This window comes from Echinops telfairi, unplaced genomic scaffold (assembly GCF_000313985.2).
Source record: "Echinops telfairi isolate 266 unplaced genomic scaffold, ASM31398v2 ScPeMD7_655;HRSCAF=1070, whole genome shotgun sequence".
NCBI classification, from domain to species: domain Eukaryota; kingdom Metazoa; phylum Chordata; class Mammalia; order Afrosoricida; family Tenrecidae; genus Echinops; species Echinops telfairi.
The window spans coordinates 10,368,459-10,380,948 of record NW_022104553.1 but is presented as its reverse complement, the minus strand read 5'-3'; the positions used below and the strand labels follow the sequence as shown (position 1 = coordinate 10,380,948).

General features: G+C 48.9%; 1 long non-coding RNA gene across 1 annotated transcript in view; it reads left to right on the top strand.

Annotated features, from left to right (window-relative positions):
- Positions 1 to 12,490, top strand: part of LOC123521946 — a 23,992-nt gene that overhangs the window by 6,021 nt on the left and 5,481 nt on the right. The window contains exon 3 of the long non-coding RNA XR_006680281.1: positions 10,801 to 10,901. This is a non-coding gene — a long non-coding RNA (uncharacterized LOC123521946). The remainder of the gene's footprint in view (positions 1 to 10,800; positions 10,902 to 12,490) is intronic.

The following is a 12,490-nucleotide window of genomic DNA, read 5'->3' as shown; positions in this document are numbered from 1 at the left end:
CGCCTCCAAGCCCCGCCTTCTCCCCGCGGAGCCAATCAGCGCGCTCCGCGGGGCAGCGGGCCCCGGAATATTCCAGGCTCTTCTCCTTCCGTTCTGCCCCGGAGCTTTCTAGAACCAATCACCGCCCAGGGCTCGCCCCTGGCCGGGACTCCGCAGTCATTTCTGGGACGTGCGGGCGGGGCGCGTGGTAGGAGGAGCAGGGGCGTGGCCCCGCGCGCGCGCGCGCCCCCGGAGCACCACGCCCTGGCCTGGGCGTTGCCGGCGGCCGTTTGGGTAGGGCGGGCCGGGCGGCCCCCGGCTGGGAATTGCAGGACGGGGAGGCCCGCGGGACTCAGACGAGTGTGGTAGTTTAAGGTGGGATGCAGCGCCCCCGGCCCGCCAGTTGGGAAAGCAAGGTTTTGAGATTCTCCGAGGAGGCGGGGTGTGGGGGAGCCCGACGTCTGCGTCCGGGGAGGGTCACCTCCACCCCGACCCCCTGTCGGTTTCCAGAGGGAAAGGATAATACTTCTTTAATTGTGCTAAAATTCTGCATGACAAAACCCTTGCTAAGTGAGCGTTTTTTACACGCAGACTTCGGTGGCGAGAGTTATGATCGTCCTGTTGTGCCACCTTTTACAAACCACAGGTTTCCAAAAGTTTTCCACCGTCCGTTAACAGAAACCCGTGCCCGCTCTGCCACCATTTCCTCATCCTCTGTCTGCCCTCCTCGCTCGGGTAACTACTTCGGTCTCCCTCTCCTACTTGCCTATGCTAGCTAGTTCTTGCCACTGCGATCGCATCCTGTTGGACGCTTTTCAACTGAGGTACTCAATCAGCATTGTGTGTTTCAGGTGCGTGGTGGCGCGGTCGTTGAGCACTCAGTCAAAGGTTGGTGGTTCAAATCCACCAGCCTGCTCTGAGAAGGAAAGATGTAGCCGTCTGACTCCTTTAATGTGCAGCATTCAAGACCCTGTGGGGACGGGGTCTCCTCGCCCCTGAAGAGTCCATAGGAGTTGAACGGACTCCATGTCAGTGCAGTCTACTACCCCTTGTCCACTTCTTGACATCCTCTGTCACCTGTGCTGAAGGAAAAGGTGGGCCGAGGGAGGGTGGTGACTTTGCACCTGCAAAGCAAGTAGACACACAGGCTATTAAAAAACGATGTAGGCAGCTGAAGGCAGGGACTCCTTCGATCTCGCTGGGCGAGAAGGGCAGGGCAGAGTCCTCAGTACCCTGCCCCACCCACGGCTGCTCCCCTTTGCCTCCGGCTCAGATTAGGTTTGGGTAGAGAAAAGCTTTCCATAGTAAGTAGAAAGCCTTGTGATTTCTCTTTTTCTCTCAAAATTCCCAGCCTGTGGGGTTGGGCTGCCATCCTCCCGTTCTCTCACGTCCTCTGCCCTCGCGCACGGGACGAGGGTCCGCTTTGGAATTCCAATTTGATATTGCGACGACCCCCCAAGACTGTCCACATATTTAGGTGGGCCTTCAAGGGGTGGGGTGGGGCTGATGTCCATTCTTCAAACATGCTACAGCTGGTGGGAAGGTGGTCTGGTGGCGGAAAACCCAGTAGCAGTGGGGCTGCAAAGTGGTAGGGGTTGACCAGACTGGCTCTAATTCACGCCTCCCAGATCTCAGGTTGTTAGTTGTGAATTTGATTCATGCACTTAGTCGTTTTAGCCCAGTGAATCTCCCTCCCTCCCTCCTGTTTTAAATACAGTTACATTTGGGGATTTCTTTTTGCTTTTCTTCTTCGTTCTTTGTGAAACTGTTAGACTTTTATTAGATACCAGAAATGAAAATGTGAGGGACATTAAAACAGTCGTACTAGTTTCACCAGCCACAACAATATAGATGCAATCCTTTACCCACAATGTTTTGTGCCCAGAAAATCTAAGGTCACAAGTTGGGGGTGACCGTTTGGGATGGAGAAAGGAAATCCTGCCTTTGAACACTTGGCTGACTTGGCATCATTCTGTAACACTCACAAACATTGACCTGTCCGCTATCAAAACATCTCGCCAAGGAAGCCAAAGGTATTCGGTTGTTTATTGTATATATATTGCTGAACCTGATCTAAACTGATTTTACAAAGAACTTGCTCTAACAATCCTGTGTGTGTGTGTGTGTGTGTGTGTGTGTGTGTGTGTGTGTGTGTGTGTGCAGATAGGCCATAACTTTGCATTCAGTGTAGTTCCCTGATGACTCACCTCCTAATCCAGTCAAACTGGTCAAACTTGAGGAGTTTTCCATTTCTCTCCATGCAGTCTCGTGGTAGGCATTGCACCAATTTTCATCCCAGCTCCCTGTTGTTTCAATCCTTCTAGAGGTGCTTAAACCCCTTGATCTACTAGCGGGAGTCCTGAATTCATTTCTTCCTTTTCAAATCTGCAATTTAGGAAACAAGTACTATTGGCTTGAGTTTATCGAAGTAGCCGGCTGTCCACTGTGTGACAGGGGAAGGTGGTAGTAGATCCTCGAATCCCTTTGTCAAATCCCTTTTTTTCTTCCCTAATGCTTGCTTCCATGAATCAGTCAGCAACACACTGTGATCAGAATCTACAGTTATATTAATTATATTATTATAGCTAGCCAGCCTTTTGGGTTAAATCTCCTAAACATCTTCTATATTCCATTTCCATTTCTTAATAAAGAGAGTTGCCTGAATTTTACCCTTCCTTCTAGACCAGGTGTCTCCTGTTATTCAATGAATTGTGGCCCTCGATTAGTGTTGCAATTCCTAATCTCTGCGCCTGTGGTTAAAGGGACCTGGTGGTATAGTTGGGTATACGTGGGGCTGCTAACTGCGAGGTCAATGGTTCAAACCCACCAGCCACTCTGTCGAAGACAGATGATGTTATCTACTCCTGAACGGATTTACCGTCTCAGAAACCCTTAGGAGCAGGTCTTCTCCGTCCACTAGGCTCTCTGTAGATTGGACTGGACTTGGTGGCAAGGACCTGGACGGTTCTAATCCCATTTGGGGAGGGGTTATCTTTGTTATGTTGAGGCATGATTAGTCTATCTTGAGTTCATCTCATTGGAATTATAGACCCCAAACCCCGCTGCCGTCAAGTCAATGTGGGCTCACAGTGACCCTAGAGGACAGGGCAGAACTGCTCTGTAGCGGCTCTGAGACGGCACATCTGTATGGAGCCAGGCAACCTCATCGCTCTCCTGCCAAGGTGCTGGTGAGCTTAAAGTGCAAGCCAACGCGTATCCCCAAACAAGTCGCCAGCTAAGGAGGGATGGGAGGGGGGCCACGCCAAGGCAGATGAAGACCGTTTAGGAGCGGAAGCTTCGAAGAGACTTGGACCTTCCTCCCAAGATGACGGGGAGAAAAAGCCTTGCCCTAGAGCATCCTGACTTTAATCTTCTAGCTTCCTAAACGATGAGAACGCAGGGGTGTGTGTGTGTGTGTGTGTGTGTGTGTGTGTGTGTGTGTGTGGAAGCCATCCACCGCGGCACTGTTAGTGCTGCTCTAACCGCTTCTATGACTACGGCTCACTGCTATGGAGTCCACGCTGGCTCACAGCAACCCTACAGGATGGGAGAAGGGCCCCTGTGCGGTTCAGTTACGGGAGTCGATAGCTTTGTCCTTCTCCGGAGGAGCTCCCGGTGGTTTCAAACCGCTGACCTTGCCGATTGCAGCTCAATGCGTAACCGCTAGGCCACCAGGGCTCCTTAGTAAAATGGAATCTGATACCTGAAAAGCAGGGTGCTGCTCTAGTAGATACCTAAAGCGTGGACGTGGTTTCGGCATCGGGTCGTGGGGTAGAGGCCGGAGGAGTTTTGCGTTTCCTTTTGAAATTGATTTCCTTGTGTTTGTTTTGGTGTTCAGGGACTCTTCGAGAATGTCTTTTTTCTTTCCTTTTTTACTTTCTTTTCCATTTCATTTCATGTATCTTGTTGATGAGAACATACACTCAGCAGAGCACACACCAGGTTTCCAATTCAGTTGTTATTCTTGTACAGCGTGCTTTCGTGGATTACATTCTTCACGTTAGACAATCGTGCTCACCCTCCTCCTATGCGCTGTTCCTCCCTCCTCAGCATCAGCTCCCTACCCGAAGGTCCCGGCTCACTCAGGAGTTGCTGTTGACTTTCATTCCACATCGAGGGTCCGTGGGAGGCCTGTTGGTGCTGCTGACGGCAGGTCAGCGATGCAAGTGGCCAGCTGCTCCAGGGGAGAACGATGTGTCTGTCTGCTCCCACAGGACTGACCGTCTCGGAAACCCCACAGAGGGTGGTTATGAGTCAGAAGCTTCTCGATGGCAGGGGTAGGTCATTCCCAAGAGAGTAGAAGGCCCAAGGCGTCAGACCTCTGATACTAAGTACCCCGGAGGTTAAATTATCAGAAGACTTCAGGAGGTATGTTTGGTTTAAGGTTTTAGGATTATCTCAGTGCAATCAGTTCAGGGGTTCACGCACCCTCCCTGGCTTCGAAGATTCCAGAGTCGATGAAATTCGACGTTCTGTTCTCTAGTTGAGACTGGGAAAGTTGTGAGGTGCCCAATAGGAAAAGCCTAGGTTACCTTGAAGAGACTGTTATGGGGTGACCAATGGCATTGAGGGCAGGCCTGATGAAGGCCAGAAGGAAGTGAAGAGAGCCATAGAGCATCTCTGTCGTCTTAGAGATAACACTGTCATCTTCGGGATCCTGGTGGCACCGACAGACTGTTGCTAGAAATGGGGGCGTTCAAGTGCTTCTAGAGAAACTTGGAAAGAAAACGATGAGCAGGTGAGTGGACCAGGGAGGAAGGCGCTCAGCGGCAAGGAACTTGCCTGAGTGACGTTCAAATGTTTGTGGGATGGTAGAACTTACACGGGATCAACTTGGACTTCTAAGAAAGGCTGTAAAGGGGCCACATGACTTCATCTGGACGTAAGATGAGCCTTCAAATAGGACATCAGAACTTAAGTATTTGGACATTCTGCTGCACAAACTAAGGGCGCGGGCCCTGGAATGTTCACCAGGAATGTGGCTACACAATCGTTTGTTAACAAGACCAAGCCTGTGACGTACGCATCTCACCAGCTCCGCCACGGCCACCCTATCAGCTTAGAAGGAAGGGGACGGAGAAAGAATGAAGGAGAGCCTACCGGCTGCCTGTTGGAATTCTACCGGCAATAAACGGCCAAAGGAGCTACCTCTTGTCCACCGAGCAAAGAAAAGGACCATCTGTGGAGTGGCTCAAGGTCAGAAGGACTGTTGGAAGGAGTCCTGAAGCAGAGCTTTCTCAGCTTCAAAGGGCGAGGCCACAGGTTTTTGGACCCCAGAGGCTAGGGCAGCCAACTGCCTCCTGGGTTTCAGGGTTAAGGTCTTTGTCAGCTCAGGTGGAGAGTGCAGGCCTGCAGTAGTTCAGATGTGGCACTGCCATGCCAAGAAACTAAAGGACAAGAGCTGCCAGGGTCAGGAGAGGGGGCTCACCCCCCAGAGGGATTAGGAAAAGGGGCAGGTTTTGCCTAAACCCAACGGAGTCGAGTTGCCATCCCAGAAGGCTAAGAAGGCAGAGGTGATGCCCCAGTCTGAAGGGCCTCCACTTAGACACCAGAGGTCCGAGCCACCACCAGATGGTCCCAAGAACTGTTTGCTAGGCTTGAAGGGACACGGTAAATTGTTTTACTGATTTGGGGCCTTGTTGGAGTCCTGTCATCCCTTCTTTCCTCCAGTTTCTCCTGTTTGCAATGGAAATGTGTGCTGCATGCCTCTTCCACCACTGGCAAATGATAACGTGCAGTCTAGATTTCACTACTCGACAGGTATTTTGCCCCAGGATGGAATATGCCTAAGGTCTCACCTGTATGTGATTTAGATGATTCAGAAGATGAGAGTTTGGAGTTGGAGTTCATTTAAGATCTTTGTGATCATGTGATGAGATGTATGTTTGGTATATGGTAAGGACATGAATTTCAAGGGTCAGAGGGTAGAATGTTATGAATTGAGTTGTGTTCCCTCAAAAAATGTGTGTTTCCTCCCAAGTATTTAGTGCAAAACAAGAAAGAGATGAATCACAGCCTAATGTCCACTCTCCTGGTCTTGCAATGATAGCACAAATCATGCATAAGTAAAAAAATAAAATCAAGGCTTTAATGTATGTCAGTATAAAGGTTCCATTTCAAAGGAGTGTCATAAACAGGCTCTTTAACTGAAGTGATCACCTTTAAAAAAGTACATGCTTCATCATTTTTATCTGTTTCAGTACCATATATTACTACTTCAGAATGATATGCTTTTCATATTGCACACTGTATGCCGCTAACCAGTCTTTTACTTTCAGCAGAAAAATATTTGCATTGTCTATTAAATTTTGTTTATTAATTTTGTATTGTCTATTAAAATACTTGATATCGCCAAAAAAAAATGTGTGTTTGAATTCCTAACCTCTGTGCTGGCATAACGGTTATGCACTGGGCTGTTGCTCACAAGATCAGAAGTTCAAAATTACCAGCTGCTCCTAGGAAGAAAGATGAGGCTTTCTACTCCTGGAACGAGTTACAGTCTTAGACTCCTACAGCGGCCGCGCTGTCCTGCCCTGTCCTGAGCCAGAATGGACTGGAGGGTAGTGAGGCTGAGCGTCTAGGGTAAGGAGCCCCAGGGGTATGGTGATGGGCTCCTAATACCAAGGTTGGAAGTTCAAACCCGCTAGCTGCTCCTCGGGAAACAGATGAGGCCCTCGGCTCCAGTAAAGACTTTTAAGAACTCTAAGGACCAGTTATACTCGGTCCCATTGAATTGCTGTGTTAGGTCGGGTGCTCTAGAGATGCACAAGCAGTGACGCTTGTATCTGTTGCCTATAGAAAGAGATTGATATCAAGACCTGGCTGACACAGCTGTAGAAATAGGTTAAGTCCAGTCCGGTTCCAGTCAGGTTTCTCCGGATTCGTGGAAACTGATGAACAGCAAGCAGGATGATGCAGCAGGCGGGCAGGCAGGTGGACTCAGAGGTCTGAAGTCAGCAGAATGAAGCCAGCTCCCGGGTCAAGGAACCACAGGCCAGATCTAACTCCAGCAGAGGGCCAGGGTCCAACGAGGATGCCACGCGGCATACTCTCCTTCTCTTACAAAAAGACATCTGATACCAAGGAGGTGTCAATGCAATAGGTTGGGCTCTAGTTGACTTACAACCCCTAACCATACCATCACAGTCACTTAGGGGCAGAATCTTTTAAGATAAAAAAGCCACAGCTAACGGAGAAAGTAAATACCACTAAATACCCAAGACATTTCCCAAGGAAGAAATCCAGGCTTAACTTAGGCCAAAAATAACTCTAAGATCCCCCAAATCGGGCACTGGCAGCCATGCAGAGCACATTGCCAAGAAAAGCTATCTTCGGCTGCAAAGGGATGCCAGTCAGTCAGAGTGAGAGTGAGTTCCAGCACATGAAGTCCCACCAAAGCCCAACAGTCTGCTTGGCTCCAGCTTGCTGGAGAATCCTAGTAGGCAGTTTCTCATTCAACGCTGCAGTTCGCAGACAGTGGTCTCCAAGGTCAGAGGCCCAACATTACTGTCTAAAGATCAGCTGTTAGCTTGAAGCCACAATGGGTGACAAGGTCCTACACAGTATCAGCTAACGGAAGTGACTAACTTCTGTTGGTCTCAGCAGCTAAATGTTAGGGACATCTGAGCTCTACGATTCACACATCCCGTAAGGATAAGAGAGATTTTTTGGTTCTCCAAGTGAGCCTTTGTGGGTTCGTGGAACATGGGGTGCCTGGGTGGGGAACGCTGGAGTGGAGAGGCTGGATGGTTGAGCTCAGCCAGAGGGGAGCAGAGGAGGCATGGTGGTCTGCCTCCAGCAAATCCCCCTTCTGCTCAGACACACCACGCATGTGATGTCGCCCGGAGCCCGGACTGACCCAGCGGCAACTGGTGATGAAGGGAGCTTTTCACACTAAATGCAACTTTCTGACATATGTTTCTACACACAAAGAACAGCTGCTGGCATTATATATATATATATAATAATTGTTGGCCTTTTAAAAGCAAAACATTTTCTTTGTAAAAATTGCCAAAAGTAAAGAGAAAAAAAAGGAGCTGAAAGTGAAAGTCCTCTTGCCTCTGCACCCCTCCCTTGACCAGCCCCGCCCCCCCACACACACACACAAACACACAAACACACACCCAGGACACCACTGCTCACAGTTAGGTGGGTCCTCCCAGACTTCCTTGCAAACGTGGTACTCTTTTGTTTGTTTGTTTGTTTTTAACATCATTTTATTGGGGGTTCTTACAGCTCTTCTGACAATCCACACAGCAGTTGTATCGAGCATATTTGTACCTGCGGTAGTTACATAATCTGGTGCCAACTTGAGACGATTAAGAGTGAATCCGATTGAGTTTAGCCTGGCAATCAGATCGCAGCTTGATGACCTCATTTAGAGATGCTTCGGAGATAAACAGCTCGCTGGAGGCAGGACACATACTCTCTCTGGTTTGTCTTCCTGTGAGATATTCCTGCTGACAAGCCAAATGAAGCTAGGCTGATGGCAGCCGGAGCCTGGGAGCTGGAGAAACCCTGTGGAGACCCCTGCCAGCGCTGAGATGCTTCTCCCACCACTGGATCCACAAGACTTCCCACTCACGGGCCTGTGAGCTTCCTGCATTTGGCATCATTGCATGTGGTGCGTGAGTCTGCAGAGGAATTTACAGACTGGTATCGGAGATTGTGGGAAACAGAAGGATTTCTCCCAAGTGGTCTCCCCCAAATACATGCCAAACTTAGCTGCTTGCGAATGACTGACTACACACTTGGAGGTCATCAGAAGTAGATCAGGGTTATTCTCCCTAAGGGTTATCAGTCATCTAGAGCAAGCAGTCACCATTGTTTATCCCACAAGTAGGGCCCACTCCCTTCTGATAAGCATAGTAGTTGTCTATTTCCTTGTAGTTTCCTGTTTAAAAAGAAAAAAATATATCAAAGTGTATTAGGATATAGATAGCCACCATTTTTCATATCCACTCCAATCCACTCCAGTGAGTCTGGTGTTCTAGTTGTAACTTCTCTGTTAAGGTTTTTTTTTTACTTTTAAACTATGAAGTACTTATAGACAACTTAAATTTCTGACTAATCTCTAAGGTAGAATAAAATGTATTTCATATGCTAGCGTCATCGAGGATTAATAAGATTACACTTATAAAGTGTTCAGTTCACCACATCCTCATCCAATACGTAACTGAAAGTTTTCTCCTTAAGTGGTCTTTTGCTGGGGTCCCACCCCTCAAGTCTGACCTGCAATCACTTGTATTACAAAGCTGGAGGCATTACTGACGCTGTGCTATTACTTTCAGTTTCCTGTAGAAAATGTCCTAAGATCTCTTTTGTTGGCCTTGCTGCCTTCTAGTCAATGCTGACTTGCAGTGACACCCTGTACTCTTTATGGGAGTAGAAAACCCAGAAGCTGCTGGTGGTTTTGAACTGCCGACCATGTGGATCGCAGTCCACCAAGTAACCACTCTACACCAGGTGCCATGAAGTTGATCCAACTCTGACTCCATGTAACAGAATGAAACACTGCCTGGTCCTTGGTGGTCCTCAAAACCCTTGACTGCTTAAGGCCATTGTTTACACCATCTTGCTCAGCGTCTTCCTCTTTCACTGGTCCTCTGCTGGACCATGCATGATGTCCTCCAGGGACTGGGATTTCATGACAGCATGGCCAGAGGACATGATAAGAGAAGTCTCACCAATTCTTCTTCTAAGGAGCGTTCTGCCTGTACTTCTTCCAAGACAGATTTGTTTGTTCTTGTGGAAGTTCCTGGTATAGTCAATAGGCTCGGTCAACACCATCATTCAAATACATCCATTCTTCCTTGGGCTTCCTGATTCATGCCCGGCTTTCGCATGTGCATGAAAAGACTGAACATGCCAGGGCTTGGATCCAGCACACCTTAGTCTTCAAAGTGACAGCTTTGCTATGGGAACACTTTAAAAAGATCTTTTGCAGCAGACTTGCCCGATGCAATAACATCATTTGCTTTCTCGCCAGCTGCTTCCATGAACACTGATGGTGAATCCAAGTACTGTACATGAACAGCTTTGACCACGATGCTGTTTATTGGTCCAGTTGTGAGACTTTTATGTGGACGTGTAATGTACACTGACCTTCCTCACGCGTGCTTTATTTTTTTGTTTGTGTGTGTTTTTTTTTTCTTTTTTAACATTTTATTAGGGGCTCATACAACTGTTATCCCAATCCATACACACATCAATTGTGTAAAGCGCATTTGTACATCGTGTCTCAAAACATTTTCTCTCCATTTAAACCCCCGACATTAGGTCCTCATTTTTCCCCTCCCTCCCCGCTCCCCCATCCCGCATGAGCCCTTGATAGTTTATAAATGGGTATTTTGTCATATCTTGCCCTGTCCGACGTCTCCCTTCATCCACTTTTCGGTTGTCTGTCCCCCAGGGAGGAGGTCACACACAGTTCCATGTAATCGGTTCCCTCTTTCCTACCCATTCTTCCTTTGCCCTCCCTGTTTTGCCACTCACATCACTGGTCTTGTAGGGCTCATCCTCCCTGGATTCCCTGTATTTTCAGTTCTTATCTGTACCAGTGTACCTCCTCTGGTCTAGCCAGTCTTGCAAGATAGAATTCGAGTCATGGTAGTGGGAGCGGGGAGGAAACCTTTAGGAACTAGAGGAAAGTTGTATTTCTCATCATTGTTACATCGCACCCTGACTGGCTCATCTCCTCCTCTCACGCGTGCTTTAAAGCTCTTTATTTTCATTATGTCAGGTGGTCTTATCTGAATATTATAACTGGGTAAGAAATCCTCTTCAAGTCCAAATCCGAATGCTATGTTCTTCCTTATATAGCCCCGCTTCTCGGATTATCTGCACGGCATACAGACTGATGAAGTGTGGGGAAAGATTACCATCTTGGGCAACCATTCAACCCAACCCTTTCATTTTCACAGGTAAGCACACAGGCCCAGAGAAACTGCTGACGTGGTATGCACACGCAGAGAGAGCTGGTGATTGAGAGGGCAGATTCTCACGCTCCCTATGCTGGGTTCCCTCCAACACTGGCATCCATATGATCATTCCTTTAAAGAGAGAAGAAAAAAGGGAGGAGGACTGTATAGACATGGTAGAAGGGAGTGGAGTACTCTGCTCTGTGAGCATTCTGGCACTTTGGGGGGGGGGGGAGTTGTTAGCAGCCAGGACTCCACTCCGTCACTCCCCATATCTGGCTTACGACTAAGTGTTTAAGAGCAAAGGCACTAGCGGAGGGTGGGGAGAGAAAGGGGGAATCAAGCACAAGGATGGATCAAGAACCCCCTCCCAGGGAGACGAATAAAGGAAAAGTGGGTGAGGGCCAGCGGAGGCCGATGTAAAATAATCATCTGTAACTTATCAAGGGTTCCTGAGGGAGGCGGGGCAGGGGAGGGACTGGGAAGAAAAGGGGAGCTGATATCAGGGGCTCACGTGGGAAGAGAATGCTTTGAAAACGATGATGGCGGCATATGTGCCAATGTGTTTGACAAGCTGGATGAATGTATGGATTGTGATAAGAGATGTAAGAGCCCCCAATAAAAGTGTGGGTTTTTTTCAGCAAAAAAACGAAAACAAAGGCACTCCTGACAGAGCCCTGGTTTAATCCTAAACCTTAAAATTAGTCCAAATGCCATGTGAGGACCCCACATTCACCTCTGACCATCAAGGTCAAGGAGGGCCACACACAAAGGGTAAGGGTAGACATAGAAGCTCCCCCTCCACCCAAATATGCAGAGAGAGCCATCGCCTTTGCCCCAAGGTTGGCCTGGTGCATCCACCAAAGCCCCTCCTGATTGTCTTCCTCGTTAAGCCTTTGACAATGGCTTTGCCGAATCTGCTGTTCATAAGAACCAAACCACTCCCCACTCTGCATAAAAAGAACAAATCGAGGGAGGGGGGAAATGAGCAGCCGATTAAGGGCCAAAGTGGAAAGCAAATGTTTTGAGAATGATGAGGGCAACAAATGTACATATGTGCTTGCCACAATGGGTGGATGCATGGACTGTGATAAGAATTGTACGAGCCCCCAATAAAATAATTTTTAAAAAAGAACAAATCATGTGTGGCTTCAGTAGGGCATAGCCTTGCCGTGTGTGCGTCGCTTTCCTCTTTGACACACACGCCGAAGAAAGTGTCGTTGTCTCCCGTGATAATCTCGGGAGCATTTTCCCCAGGATAGGCCCCACCCAAGCCCTGGCCTTCCTCCCGCCTCACAGCTCCCTGCCCGTCCGCCGCTGGGTAAGGGGTTACGAGGAGGGGGAGGCCTTCCTCAAGGCCCGGCCGGCTGCCGGCTCCCTGCATTTGCAAAGTGGGCCCGAGGGCGCTGGGGGTGCGAGGGCGGCTGGGTGGGGCTGGGGATTAGGGAGGCTAGGGTGCGGCCCAGGGCTCGTGGCGAAGCATTCTAGTGAGTCACCGTCGGTCGGATTTAGCTTTCCGACTCGGAAAACTGGAGAAAGATCGGGGCCTTGGCAGAAAGAGCGAGAAGAAACTCGATGCTGATGGGGGGGGG